Here is a 16,277-nt window from a genome sequence, read left to right as displayed (position 1 = left end):
CTGCCCCGCTGGGCCCTCCATTCATGGTGAGACTGCAGGCTGACAAAGCCCCTCTCTGACTTTGGTTTCTCTGCTAGGAAACAGTGGTCCAGTCTTGACATTCCTTCAGGGAGTCACCTGGAATGTGCCGGATTCCTCTATCCTGCAATTCTAACCAAGTGTTCTTCCTCCTGCCCTGCTTAGTTGCCTTCCTGGAACTTGCCAGGGCTAAGGCATTAAAGTCTGAACCCAGACGGAGAGGTGACAGCCTGCGAGATCTCAGTCACTGGATTAGAATCATGGCCTTTGCCGTCAGGTTGTTTTAATCCCCACCAGATTTGCAAAGCCTTGAAGGAACTTCTGGGCTTCCTTCTAAGGAGAGCAAAGGGGCTTTCTGGAGGCCACAGGACTGGGCTATGTCTAAACCCTCCCAGGCCTGCCTACCATTCCTCAGCAAGGGCTGCCTCATGGCCTCTCCAGCTGGGGTAGGACATGGCCCTGAGCAGAGCCTCCAGAACTTCCCCTGGCTCCTCTTCCCTGGCCAGGGCTGAGCTGGCTATGTGTGCTTGCCAGCCTTGGACACACCTGTCAAAACAGAGCCGCAGGAGAGGCGAGCAGGGAACTGACAAACACGGTCTGACCACGCAGTGCTTTCCAGCAGGGCTGGGCTGGGATGGGCTGGGCTGGGGAGGGACTAGCGGGACACACAGGCAGGCTGCTCAGCGTGCAGCCTCCCAGGGGATGGCTTGACCTGCAGAAGCACAGGTTGTTTGTTTTCCTTGCCATTACCTGTCCAGTCCCTCTGTTTTCTTTTGAAGACTTCCAAAGTGCAAGGCTCTGTGTTTGATGTGGTAGGAGATGCACAAAGATCAGGGCAGTGCTCTTAGCAGGGACAACCACCCAGGAGGCCATCGAAATGCAGACTGCCAGCCTCCACCACTGCTCCAGAAGCAAAGATACGGTGGCATCAAAGGAGGAGTGATGGGGAGCAATCCCCAGGGAATTCTGATGCCCCCCCAAATAAAATTTGAGAACCACATGTGTTAAGAGATATAGAAAGTGAACTATGTTTTTTTTTTTTAATTTACATATAGCATCTCATCCAAGTCTCACAAAGGAGAAGTATTTGATTATATATATCAGAAAACAAGGCACAGAAAAGTCAAACAATTCACTTAAGGCATGTAGACGTTCTGTGGCTTTGAACCCAGCATTTACGGAAGCCAGCTATAGTAAGATACTTCTTACAGAATGATAGGATTGGGAATTTAGCTGGGCCTGTGCTTTGCAGCTGAAAAAGCTGAGATCCACAGAAACAAACTTGTTTGAGGACCCAGAGCAAGCTATTGGCAAAGCTGTGATAAGGCCCCAGATTTCAGGGCTGCCAGGCCTCTCTGTCCCAGCTGCTTTGTCACTAAACACATCTGGGGATTAGGAAGAGCAGTGCAGGAGTTAGAGACAGGAGCAGACTTTCCGCTGTGAAAGCTGGAGGCTTTGCAAAGGAAGCCAGGTGCCCACCCTCAGCCAGGCCGCCAACCTCCCTATGGCCTTCTCCCTAAGCCCAAGGTCTCCAAAATGGGCACCCAACTAAATCCTCGGGGGTGAGGAACAAACTATTAAATATTAAAATGTCTACTAATTATGTTTCATCTATTCTAAGTCACAGTTTGTTTCCATGAAATTAGATCTGACATGAAGTCAGCCAGGAAGTTTGGAATGACCAAGAATATGATCTGAAAATGAATTTATATTCATTATCTTTAATAACAAACAATTCCCTAAGTGCGATTATACCTTAAGACATTAGCCAGTAATAAAACATAAAGAATAATTTACAAATAGATATATTTACATATATTAGGAAATTTTTAAAAATTCAAAATTTTTTTCACTAAAGATGGTGTGATAAAAATGTTTGAAACCAACGGTCCTGTCAGCTCTGTTGCTTCTGACATTCTCCCTTGTGATAAAGCAGAGCTCTTGACTTAGAAAGAAAGAATCTCCGTGTGATGATTTTGGATTTGTAGTCTGATGGTTCCTTCTTCTTCCGAACTTCAAGAACTTCTAAATGCCCTCGACAAGCCGGATTCCTAAGGTTACAACTTGAAATTTGCTTGCTCCCCATCATCCCTCATTGTCCTTATTTTAGCTTCATAGAACTCCCTTCTTCCACACATGGCAACATTTAAAAAATGTCATAGGTAGTATGGAGATCCCACTGAAGTTGTTCACTCATTCAACAAATAGTTCTTGAGCTGCAAGTAGCTGTCACATACTGTATTTGGTAAATAAAATTAAAGAAAAAAAAAAGAGGTGGGCTCCAGATTCATTTTAGCTTCCTGCCCAGGAACACTTTTCAAAGCACCTCACAGAGAGGTGGGGCCCAAAGGGAGAGTAGTGGTCTCACCGGCTGGAAGTAGTAGAGGTCAGAATTTGGGGCTGCCAAGGCAGTTGGAATTGGGTACGAGACAGGGTACTGGGCAGGAAGAAGCTGTGCACAGAGTTCCCTTGAATGTGTAGGGCAAAAATCACAGGGTTTGTGAGCTGATTGCGAACTGATTTTAGACACACAGTAACAAAGCCTTTCTCAATGATTGATGGAATAAGTAAACAGGAAAGCAATAGGATATAGAAAATTTGAACAATACTATCAACTAATTTGAGCTAATGATAAGACAAGAACACCGCACCCAACAACAGTGAATATTTGTTCTTTTCAAAGGCAGATAAAACATTTACCAAGACAGAGCATACTCTAGGCCATAAAACAAGTATCAACAAACTCAAAAGAATTGAAACCACTCAGAGTATATCCTCTGATCACATGGGATTAAATTAGAAATGAACACAGAAAGATAGCTAAGTCTCCAAATAAATGGAAACTGAACACCACACTTTTAACTGCCCAGGAGTCAAAGAAAAATATTGCGAGAGAAATTAGAAAATATTTTGAACTTCATAAAAATGAAAACATAACATAACAGAATTCATGTGACATAACTAAAGCAGTGCTTGGAGGGAAATCTGTAACATTAAATACTTATATAAGAAAAGAAGAAAGCTCTCGGAGTGCCTAGGTGGCTCAGTCGGTTAAGTGTTCAACTCTTGATCTCAGCTTAGGTCTTGATCTCAGGGTCATGAGTTCAAGCCCTGTGTTGGGCTCCACGCTGAGCATGGAGCCTACTTAAAAAAAAAAAAAGAAGAAGAAGAAAGAAAGAAAACAAGAAAAGAAAAGAAGAAAGTTCTCAATTCAATGACCTAAACTTTGACCTTAAGAAACTAAGAAAAGAAAAGAAAATTAAGTAAACAGAAGAAAAGAGATAATAAAGATAAAAAATGAAAGAAAAAAATACAGAGAAAAGTTCATAAAACAAAAAAACTGGTTCTTTGAGAAGATCAAGAAATGGATAAGCCTCTAATCATACGGATCAGAAATAAGACACAAATTACTAACATCAGCAACAGTAGTGGGGCCATCACTACAGATCATAAAGACATTACAATAATAATGACATATTATGAAAAATTTTAAGCCAATTTAAGCCAATAATGTCAAAACTTAGATGAAATAAACAAATGTCTTGAAAAACATAAACTACTACAGCTCATTCAAGAAGAAATCAATAATAATAAATGTGAATAACTCTGTTACTATTAGCTAAATACAATTTTAGTTAAAAAAAACCTTCCCACAAAGAAAACTCAAGACTCAGCTGGGCTCACCGATGAATTCTGCCAAACATTTAAAGAAAAAAATAAACTCATAAACTCTTTAAGAAAATAGAAGAGGAGGAAACACTTGCTAACTCATTCTATGAATCCAGTATTACCTTGATAACAAAACCTAATACATATTACAGGAAAAGAAAACCATTATACAAAAAGAAAACTGCAGATCAATATCCTTAGAATATAGAAGCAAAATTTCTTAACAAAATTTTAGCAAATTGAATCCAACATTATATAAGAAGGATGATATATCATGAATGTTTTATCCCAGGAATACAAAGTTGTTTTAACTCTCAAAATCCAGATAATTCACCACATTAATGGAAAATAAGCCAATATGATCATCTCTGTAGATGCAGAAAAAGCATTTGAAAAAAATCCAAAGTTCATTAATTAAGAAAAACCTCACATCACACTAGGAATTGAATGGACCTCTCTCAATCTGACAAAAAATATCCTAAGACAAAGAAACAAATAAACAAACAACCTGCGGTTAACATCATACTTCATGATAAAAGACTTAATGCTTTCCCCTAAGATCTGAGAAGAGTCAAGGATGCATACTTTTACCACTTTGAGTTAACCATGTATTGGTAATCCTATCCAATGCAATAAAGGAAGTACAAGAAAAGAGAAGATATCCAGGTTAAAAAGGAAAAAGGAAAACTGTCTTTATTTGAGGACAGTTTGATTGTCTATGTAAAGAATACTAAGGATTTACCAAAAAAAGTGATTCATAATAATTATGAGTAAATAAAATTGCAGAACACAAGGTCAATATACAAAATCAATTGTATTTCTATATACTAGCAGGACACAATTAGAAGTTGAAATAAAAAATAATAACACAATAGTATCAAAATGTGAAATATTCAGTAATAAATTTGGCAAAATACATGTAATACCTAAAATTTAGAAAATGGAAAATCACATAACATTACTGTGAGAACTTAAAGACCTAAAGAAATGTATACATATACAATGTTCATGGATCAGAAGACTCAATATTGTTACACTATGAATTTACTCCATATTGCTATACAGCTTCAATGTAATCCTAACAAAAATCCCATGAGGAATTTTTAAGGAAGTTGATAAACTTATTCTAAGATTTGTTTGAAAATGCAAAGGACCTAGAAGAGCCAAAATTATTTTTAAAAATAAGAACAAATTTGAAAGACTCATACTGCCTGATGTCAAGACTTACAAAGCTATAATAATCAAGATAATGTAGTATTTGCATAGAGATAGGCTCATAGATCAATGGGACAGAATAGAGAGTTCAGAAATAGATCTACTTATATATTGGCTATTGATTTTCAACAAGAATGCCAAAGGAATTCAATGGAGAAAGGATAATCTTTACAACAAATGGTACTGGAACAATAGTATTATAGTAATATACAAAATATGAATCTTGACCCTTGTCTCATAACATACAAAAAAATTAACTCAAAATGGACTATAGACCTAAATGTAAAAGTTAGAATATAACATATCAAAAAAGGCATAGAAAAATCTTAGTAAGTTAAGCAACAATTTCTTAAATACGATATTAAAACGATGTCAACATGTAAAAGCACACAAACATGGACTGTAAAAGACATTTTCATATAAATGAAGGGGAGCAATTTCATAACCAGTAGACCTGCACAAAAAAGAAATATTGAGGGAAGATCTTTGGGCTGAAACCAGTTAGAAACCTAAGTTCCACACATAACACTCCCTTACCCAATGAAGGATACCATAAGTGCTAAGTTTATGTATATAAAATACTTTTTCTTTTTATTTCTTGATTTCTTTAAAAGAAAGTGTATTGTTAAAGGGAAAATCATCACAATGCATTGTGAAGTTATTACAAACAGAAGAGCAAAATGAGTGATATTAGTGGAACAATGAAAGGGAGGTAGATAAGTGGAAAGTTCTTACATTATATGTGAGTGAAAAAAATTAATTCAAGGTAGGCTGTGATAAGTAAAGATGTATATTGTAACTTTTATAGCAACCACTAAAAAATAAAACCGAGGTATAGCAGAAAAGCAAATAGAAGAAGTAAAATGAAATACTAAAAATACTTAATTGATCTAAAAATAGATGGGAAAGAGGAGTTAATGAACAAAAAATAGGACAAATAAAAAAACAAAAAGAAGGTATGGGCTTAAACAAATTATATAATAATTACATTAGATGTACATGAACTAAATGCTCAAAAGGCAGAGAATGTCAGGCTAGATTTTTTAGAAAGTAAGACTTAATGATATGCTGTTTGAAAGAAAGATGTTTCTAACCCCACACTTCTAAATAACTATAAGCCAGAGAAAAAAAATCACAAAGACAATTAGAAAATATTTTTAACTGATATAGTAAATACAACATACCAAAATTTGTTGGATGCAGATAAAGTAGTGCTTAGAAAAAAAAAATTTAGAGCTTTAAATGACTATATAAGAAAAGAAAAACAATTTTTATGTATTATTATTATTTTTTAAAGATTTTTATTTATTTATTTGACAGAGAGAGAGAGACAGCGAGAAAGGAAACACAAGCAAGGGGGAGTGGGAGAGGGAGAAGAAGTCTTCCCTCAGAGCAGGGAGCCCGATGCGGGGCTCGATCCCAGGACCTGGGATCATGACCTGAGCTGAAGGCAGACACTTAACGACCGATCCACCCAGGCGCCCGAAAAACAACTTTTAAATCATTGATTTATGTTTCTACCTTGAGAAGCTGGAAAAAGAAAACAAATGTAAACACAAAATAAGATGAAGAAAGACAACAATAAATATTAAAGCCAAAATCAATAAAAACAGACAAACAATAAGGAAAATTAACATGGCCAAAAGTTAGTTCTTTGAAAATATGAATAAAATTGATATGCTCTTAACTAAATTGATCGGGAAAAACAAAGGAAGAAGAAAGAAATTACCAATATCAGAAATGAAAGAGAAGACATCACTATGAATCCTATAGACAGTGAAGGATAATAAAGTAATATTGTGAACAAGGTTATACCACCAAATTCAACAATCTAGGTGAAATGAAAAAATTTCTTGAAAGACAAAAATTATAGAAACTAATGTAAAATAATCAAAAATCTCCATAACCCCATATATACATTTAAAAAATTGAACTAATAATCAAAAACTTTTTCCTAAAGACAGTTTATTTTAAACATTTAAAAAATAAATACCAATCTTTTACATAAACTCTTTCAAAAGACAAGGAGGGAACCAGTAAAGTACAAGAAAAATAAAATCATAGACCAATAATCTTCATGAATATGAATACAAAAATTCTTAACAAATTGAATTAAAGTATTAGCTAATCAAATCTAGCCATATATAAAAAAAGATAATTCACTGTGACTGAGTGGGGTTTATCACAGTAATGCCAGTTTAGTTTACCACTTTGAAAATCAGTTAATATAGTTCATCATATATGCAGAATAAAGGAGAAAAACCATTTGATCATCTCAACAGACGCAAAAAATCAACTGTTAAAATTCAACATTTTCTTTTTTTTAGGATTTTATTTTTTTGAGGGACAGAGACAGCGAAAGAGAGAGAGAGAGCACGAGCGGGGTGAAGGGCAGAGGGAGATGCAGACTCCCTGCTGCAGGCCCCCCCCCCCCCCCCCCCCCCCCCCGGTGCAGAACTTGATCCTGGGACCCCAGGGATCATGACCTGAACTGAAGGCAGATGCTTAACCGACTGAGCCACCCAGGCGCCCCAAAATTCAACGTTTTCTAATCAAAACTCTCAACAGACCATGAATCAAAGTTTGATAAAGTTTTCTTATGAAAATCTTTCAATTAACATCATACTTAAACATGAAAGACCAAACGCTTTCTCTCTAAAATCAAGAACAAGGCAAGGGTGTTGACTCACCATTTGCATTCAGCATTATACTGGAGGTCTTAGCCCGTGAAATAAGGCAAGCAGAGAAAAATATAAAGAACGGGAAAGAAGTAAAATTGTCTCTATTTACAAACAAAATGATTGTATACATAGAAATTCCTAATGAATCTATTAAAAAAAAAAACCTTGCTTTTACCAAAACACAACTTATCAAGTTCAAAGAGCAAAATATAAAAATCAGTCATGTCTCTATATACTAACTACAAAGAATTAAAAAATGAAGTTAAAAAAAATCACAATACATCAAAAAACATAAAATAATTAGGAATAACTTTAACAAAATTTGTGTGAAATCTCTACATATAATATATGTGCTGCCGAAGCGAGCACGAAATCTCTACATATAATATTATAAAATGTTGCTAAGAGAAAATTTAAAAGACCAAAATAAATGGAAATATACATGTTCACACACTGGAAGACTTAATGTTGGACATTCTCCCCAATTGATCTATAGTCAGTGAAATCCCAAACAAAGTTGCTGCATGTCTTTTTGTAGAAATTGAGAAGCGGATGCTAAAATGTATATGGTGGGATACTTGGGTGGCTCAGTTGGCTAAGCATCAGACTCTTGGTCTCATCTCAGGTCATGATCTCACGGTGGTGAGATCGAGCCCAGCATCAGGCTCCAGGCTCAGTGTGGAGTCTACTTGGGATTCTCTCCCTTTCTCTCTCCTTCCCCCCGCCCCTTCCCTTACTTGCACACGCTGTCCCCCACCTCAAATAAATAAATAAAATCTCAATAAAATGTATATAGCAATATAAATGACACAAAATAGCAAAAAAGAAAAAAATTCTTGACAAAAGAACCAATTTGGAGGACATACATAGTCTGATTTCAGTGATTACTATGAAGATTTAGTATTTAAGACAGTATGATATTGGCACAAAGACGAACAGACAAATGGAACAGAACAAAGTCAGAAATTAGCTCAATATTAAATAGTCAATTGATTTTTTTTGACAAAGGAGCCAAAAGAAATCAATGAAAAAAAGAAAGTTTCTTCAAAAATGGTACTGGGACAACTGGATATTCATGGGGGGAAACATATCTTGACCTCTAACTCATACTAAACATAAAAATTAATTCAAGATAGATGAAGACCTAAATATAAATGTTCAAAATTATAGCACTTCTAGAATAAAACACAGAAAAATACCTTCATGGCATTTGGGTGGCGAAGATTACTCAGCTAGAACAAGAAAAACATTAACCATAAAAGAAAACATTGATAAATTAAATTTCATGAAATTAAAATCTGCCCATTAAGAGATCCAGGCAAGTAAATGATCAGACATGTTACACATTGGGAGAAAATATTTGACAAATAATTTACAAATAGAACATATAAATATCTCTTGCAACTCAGTAATAAGAAGATAAATAACCCATAAAAATGGGTGAAATGTTTCAGCAGACTTCACAAAAGACATTTGTGCATGAAAAGATGGTCAACATCATAAGTGATCAGGGAAATAGAAATTAAAACCACAATGAGATACCCCCACAAACCTATTAGAATAGCTAAAATTAAAAAGATTGACCATGCCAAGTGTTGGTGAGGTTGCGGTGAGGATGAAACTCTCATACACTGCTGGCAGGAATATAAAATAATACACCACTTTGGAAAATAGTTTGGTAGTTTCTTTAAAAGTTAGACATACACTCATCATATGGTTCAGCCATTCCACTCTTAGGAATTTATCCAAAAGAAATAAAAACATATGTAAAATATACATTTATTCACAATAGCCAAAAAGTAAAAACAATCCAAATGTCTATCATCAGAACAATGGGTAAGTAAGTTGTGGTAGAGCCATACAATGGAATTTAGTCAGCAATGAAAAGGGAAATGTTAATGTTGGACACAAAAATCTGAATCTTAAAGTAATTATGTTAAGTAAAAGAAGCCACACAAAAAAGAGTACATAGTGTATAATTCCATTTACACAAAATTCCAGAATAGGCAAAACAAATAAAAAATGATAGAAATAAGATTAATGGTTACTGGGGCAGAAGTGGAGTATAATTGACTAGAAAGGGGCATGAGAGTTTTCCGAGGTGATGGAATTGTTCTATATCTTGATTAGGGATGGTGATTACAGAGGTGCGTACATCTGTCAAGACTCAAGAAATCACACACTTAAAATGTGTGCATTGTATTGCATGTAAATTATACATCGATAAAATTGATTTTAAAAAACAACTACGATACCATATTTTATTCACTAGAATAATTAAAGTTGAAAAGACATAACTATCCAGCAATAGTGGAGTGTGAGTGGTAGAGCCTCTTTGGAAAACTAGTCTGGCAGTTTCTTGTAAAGATAAACATGCACTTACCCTGTGACTCAACCCTTCCACCCCTAGGTATTTACCCAAGAGAGATAAGAACATACTCCACAAAAAGACTTGTACAAAAACATTCACAGCAGCTTTCATTATAATTGCCCCAAACTGGAAAGAGCCCAAATATCCATCAACAGAGGAATGAATAAATTGTTGTATTTTCATGCAGTGGACTATGAGCTGTTCAAAAGAAGAAACAGAAGAAGGGGAGGGGGGTGAGCCTGAAGAAGAAGAAAGAAAGCAACAATCAAAAAATACCAGCAACATTAAAAAAAAAACACTCAAAAATACTATATTGAAGAAAAGCTACACACAAAAGAGTACATATAGTATGGTTTCATTTCTATTAAATTTTAGGAGAGGCAAAGCTACTCTATGATGCTAGAGATCAGAATAGTTGCAGCCCTAAGGTGTGCAGCGGAAGAGCAGGGATTGATGGAGAGACTGTAAGACAAGTTTCCACTGTCATGGAAATGCTCTGGGTCATGACAGTTGTGTGACTTACACAGATGGACGCACTTGGAAACACTCATCAAACTAGACACGTGACCTGTGCATTTCAACTGAAGGCATGTAAATTAACACCGAATTTTTAAAAATTGTTCAAAAAAATAGAAATTCACTTCCAAAAGCTCATGAGTCAAAAGAGAAATTATAGGGGCTTTATTAGTAGAGTACGCAGCTCTTGATCTTGGGGTCGTGAGTTCAAGCCTCACTTTGGGTGTGGAGCTTACTTAAAAAAAGAAAAAAAACAAGAAAAAAAGAAATTATAGTAAAATTTAGGTTGAAATAGACATAGAAAATATTTCAAAGCTATTTTATAATGAAATGTCTAAATCTCAGAAGTTGAGGTATGTAGCCAAGGCAGTACTTGAAGAGAAAATTGATGGTCTTAAATACTTATATTAGAAAAAGAAGAAGGGCTAAAATAAATGAGCTACATGTCCCACTTGAAAAGTTTGAGGTACGCCAGAACACACATCAAGTGGAAAGAAGGAAATAATAAAAGCCCGAAATTAATGAAATGGGAAAAAGAAGTTTTGAATGGAGAGGCCTGACAAAGCCAAAAGTTGATTCTTTTTTTTAAAGATTTTATTTATTTATTTTAGATAGAGAGCAAGAGCACAGTGGGGCAGAGCGGGAGGGAGAAGGACAAGCAGACTCTGTGCTGAGCATGAGCCCCACGCCAAGACTCGATCTCGCCACCCAGAGATCATGACCTGAGCCAAGATCAAGAGTCGGATGTTCAACCAATTGAGCCACCCAGGCGCCCCAAAAGTTGGTTCTTTTAAAAGACTAATAGAACTGATAAACTGTAGGCAATATTTATCAAGACAAATGCGAGAAAGCATCAATAAAAGATACTAGGAAGGGTGCCTGGGTGGCTCAGTTGGTTAAGCGACTGCCTTCGGCTCAGGTCATGATCCTGGAGTCCCTGGATGAGTCCCGCATCGGGCTCCCTGCTGAGCAGGGAGTCTGCTTCTCCCTCTGACCCTCCCCCCTCTCATGCTCTCTGTCTCTCATTCTCTCTCTCAAATAAATAAATAAAATATTTAAAAAAAAAAGATACTAGGAATAAAAAAGATGACATTAAATGGAAACGTTAGGAACATTTAGTGCCAGTCCCTTTGGAAACTTAGATGGCCCAAACAAATTCATAGGAAAATGTAACTCATCAAAACTGACTCAAGAAGTAGAAAACCTGAATATTCTGAAGTCATTAGAGACATTGAATTAATGGTTTAAAATATCCCCACAAAGAAAACACCAGGCCCATGGGGAAAGACTTACAGGCAAATTCTACTAAAACATTCAAAGACAATTCTAATCCAACACAAACCCTTCCAGAGAACAGATAAAATAGGGAAATTTTATCCTATTCCATGAGGGTAGAAAAGCTTGTCACCGGAATCAGAAAAGGAAATACATGAATAGATACAGAGAAAGTATTTCATAAATAAGGCACCCACTCATGACTTCTAAGAAATCAAACTATGGAACTTTTTTTTTTGAGATTTTACACTTATTTATTTGAGAGAGAGAGAGAGAGCACAAGCAGGGGGAGGGGGAGAGGGAGAGGGAGAAGCAGGCTCCCCGCTGAGCAGGCAGCCCGACAGGGGGCTTCATCCCAGGACCCTGAGATCATGATCCTGAGATGCTTAACTGACTGAGCCCTCAGGCTCCCAAACTGGGAACTTTTAAACCAAAAATGTAGTATCTATCAAAAAAGTTCACAGCAAACACCTTTCATAAAAGTGAAAAATGGAAGCTGTTCCCTTTAAGAGAACCAGACATCACATACTTCCTGATATGATATAATAGACTGTACACAGCACCGCCTATTAAGCTGACTTGCCAAAATAAAGAAAGAAAAGAAAACTGCCCCTAATTGTAATCAAGCCTCTAGATCTGTCTTCCAGTCAACCTAAGGCAGCTCCAAAGAGACAAACACCTGCCATCTTCATGATCTTGAGTTGGCAACCCAGAATGACTCATTTTTTCCACAAATAAATGGCATGGGAAAAGTAAAGTGGAGGGGATGTTATAGATTAAAAGAGGCTTAGAATTAATCTTCAAGTAAAAGTTTATTAAAGAGACTTAAATGTATCAACCAAGTGCAATGTTTGGACTTTGGATTTTAATTCAAACAAATCAATTTATAAAGACTTTTCTGAGAAAATCATGGAAATTTGAACACAGATTTGTTATTAGGCCATATTAAGACATTATTAAGTGTAATAATGTATTGTGATTACTTTTTTTTTTTTAAACCTCTATATGGGGGCGCCTGGGTGGCTCAGTCAGTTAAGCGTCTGCCTTAGGCTCAGGTCATGATCCCAGGGTCTGGGGATCAAACCCCACATCGGGCTCCCCGCTCAGCGGGGAGCCTCCCCCTCCCTCTGCTTGCCATTCTGCCTGCTTGTGTGCTCTCTCTTTCTGTCAAATAAATAAATAAAATCTTTAAAAAAACAAAACCGAAAAAACCTCTATATGTTAAAGATACATACCTTGAAATATTTCGAGCTGAAATGATTGGATGTCTGGGATTTGCTTTAAAATGTGCCATGAGATAAGACAAATAAAACAGTTGGCAAAACATTGATAATTATAAAATTGGGTGATGGGGGGTACGTGGGTACATGGGGGTACATTATCTAGTCTCTTTGCCTTTGTTGGAAACCCTCTATAATAACAACTTAAAAGACAAATAACGTTGATGATGGTAACAACAACAAATGTTACTTTAAAAAGAAAACAAAAAAGGCAAGAGGCCCTGCTCCTCCTTTGCCATCACAGAGCCTCCCAGGGAGACCAGGCTGCTGGTCTCCAGCACACCCCCATGGCTTTTGCTTATACCATTTCTTCCTCCCAGAAGAATTCCCTTTGTGCTTGTCTTTCCAGATCTAAGTCCTGCCTATCCTGCACAGCCAGCTCACATGCCACCATAGCAGACAGCTGTTGGAGTGAGGGAACCCCCACTCCCTCTTCAAGTAACAACACCCATCTGTCCATGCCTTTGGATAAACACCTCTAATCACTTCATGTGGTTCAAGTAGGGTTGACCCCGGTACCCACATTCCCTCAGAAGCAGACCAATGACTCAGGTCTGACCAGTGGGAATACCACAGCTCTGTCCACACTCAGTGCAGGAATGGACAAGTTACCCAGGCAGGACCAATTAACCAAAGAGTGTCAGCCTCCACACTTTCACTGGAAATATTAGAAAAGAGGTACTTTCTCTTTACAAGGTAGCTAGGTCAGAAGACTGAAAGCTTGCAGTGGTTGTGGCCATCTTCCTAAAAATGAGAGAAGATCCTGCCTAAGAAAGAAGCCATTCTCCAAAAGCAGAGACTCGGAGCCATACAACTATAATCCCTGAACATAGCCACACCTCCTTCCCTCAATCTTCCAGTACATTCATTAATAAAATGCCCTTGTGTGTGTGCGTGTGTGCACGTGCATGCATACTTGAGAAAGAAAATTCATTCTCTTTTAGGAACAAGAACAAGAACAAGAACAAGTGCTATCACCACTTGTACTCACATTGAGCTGGAGGTCCTATAAATTTCATTTAAGGAAGAAAAAGAAACAAATGGTATAAGGCATATGGTGTCTGAAACATTTTTAGCCTTTTACTGTCTAATGATATGCTAATTGAGTCCACATCCTTCACTTTGCCATTGGCCCTTTACCATGAACTTAATGGCCTGCCTGCCACCTGATTCCATACCCACCAGTCCGCCGGTCAGTGACCAAACCAGTCAATCAGAAAAGGTCTGAAAATCAGAGGCAGTGCCTGAAAGGAGGGTGTCCAGGCAGCCTGAAAGGATCCTGGGAGAGAAATTTGACAAACCGGTTCTGGAAGTGTCCGGGGGAGCCACTGTCTAGGTGTGGGGTCTATAGGCCCCACAGTTCTATTCAAGGGGTTGACTTGGGGGAAGAGTTGGAGCTTTTGTTTTCTCAGACTCTAGAAAGCTAAGAGGGAAAGGGCTTTGAGCCAGGCTTAGGATGGAGGCTCCTGAGGAATGAGGAAGTGAAAAAGTTGCTGCTGGTCACAAGTGTGATTATTCTGTGGCAGTTCCAAGCTAAACCAATGTGAAGTTGATAATGCACTGAGCCGTGTCTCGTTTAGCTCTCATGATCTTCCCACATCACAGAGGAGGGATTCAGGTGGGTCGAGCAGGCTTCCCAAGGCCCTGACTTTGGAAACAAAAGTCCTATTATGTTTGGATGTGGGTGTTGAGGCACTGAGAAGACACTAAATTGCTCTAGAACCTGGGGAACCCTATGTTAAGGGGTTACCTTGACAGTCCTCTCAGGGCCCCCGTGCATTGCAGAACCTGGTGGGAGGAGAGCAGGCCCAGGGGTGCTCTCTCAGCTCTTCTCAAGGTGAGCCAGACCCTGGGTGGACCCTAAGGGATCCCAGGCAACCCCCAAGACCAATTTGGACCAGAAAGCTGATTTAGGTTATTTATCACAAAGGACACATACTTCTAGCGACCTGATATCTTTATCCTTTATCCAGAGAGATGCAACCTTTCCCAATATTAGGGCACATGAGAGACTCATCAGAAGTTGCCCAGTTACTTTGGATTGGCCAGCACCTTGCTGAGCTTGACTCCATGTATGTTCAAGGATGTTTATTGTCCAGTATGTAATGGCAAAAGACTACAAATTAACCTGAATTCCCATTCATATAAGACTAGTTCAATTATGAGACATCTACAACATAAAATTATGAGGCTGTTAAAAAGGCACAGGCTTTTAATAATGTAGGCTGTTAATAAGGCAGTCCTCTAAACTGATAAAGAATAGTTTCTGAAATACATTTGAAAAGTTAAAATTTGCAAAACGCAATGTGCAAAAGAACATGCACATTATCCTATCATTCGTGTGAAAAATATAAATATACACATAGCTGTTTTTAAATTCTGATCCATAAAAGCCTGATAATAGAAGCCTCTGGAAAGGGGAGCTCAGGAAATGCGCCACAGAGGTAAGAAGGACATCTGCCTTTCCCTTTATATTCTTTTGCACCATTTGGATTTTGGGAATGTATTAAGCATTGTTTTTATTTTAAAATACAAAAAAGTAAAGAAGCCAGGCTATCTTTCCAAAGCAAGGTATATTTACATTTAATCCAGACTGGGGGGAGTTTAGCAAATCATCAGTATGCATGTGAGAGTACAGCGCTCACTAGGGACCACATATTTGAATCCCCCGGTTCAGTTTCTCTCCCTTGGCCAGCACAGCAGAATCTCTGAGATTCCTACTTCTTTTCACTGTTTTTTCTTTTTCAAACTCTCAACCCCTTCCCTTCTTCTTGCACTTGCCATGACATCATGATTCATTTCAATATACTTTCATACCATGCTAACATTTCCAACCAGACCATTCATTCGTTCTGATTATAAATGACGCTGGCACCCCCTGCTGAGATGAGGGGAGGCTGATTGCCCTCACCTGGTTCCTGTCAATCCATATGCTAGTGGCTTCTGGGAAGGCTCTCTGCTGCATTAATCCTGCCCCCTGTGGATTCCTGTAAATTTCAGTGCCACACTCACCTGGTTCCTGTCACTCCACATATGAGTGGCTTCTGGGAACACTCTGTCTGCTGCATTAATCCTGCCCCCTGTGGATTCCTGTAAATTTCAGGGCTAAATGGCCCTTTTGTCCCCTGAGGGTTCCATTCTTCCTGCTGACCTCATCCTCAATCCCTTCTCCTCTGAGACCTTGGACCCATTCCCTTGTATGATTCCCTTTCTGCAGTTTTCAATTACTTTAATCTCTGATCTCCTCAGCTC

The sequence above is a fragment of the Zalophus californianus genome, chromosome 2 (assembly GCF_009762305.2).
Source record: "Zalophus californianus isolate mZalCal1 chromosome 2, mZalCal1.pri.v2, whole genome shotgun sequence".
Taxonomy (NCBI): Eukaryota; Metazoa; Chordata; class Mammalia; order Carnivora; family Otariidae; genus Zalophus; species Zalophus californianus.
The sequence above is the reverse complement of the archived record's forward strand: the minus strand, read 5'-3'. Positions refer to the sequence as shown.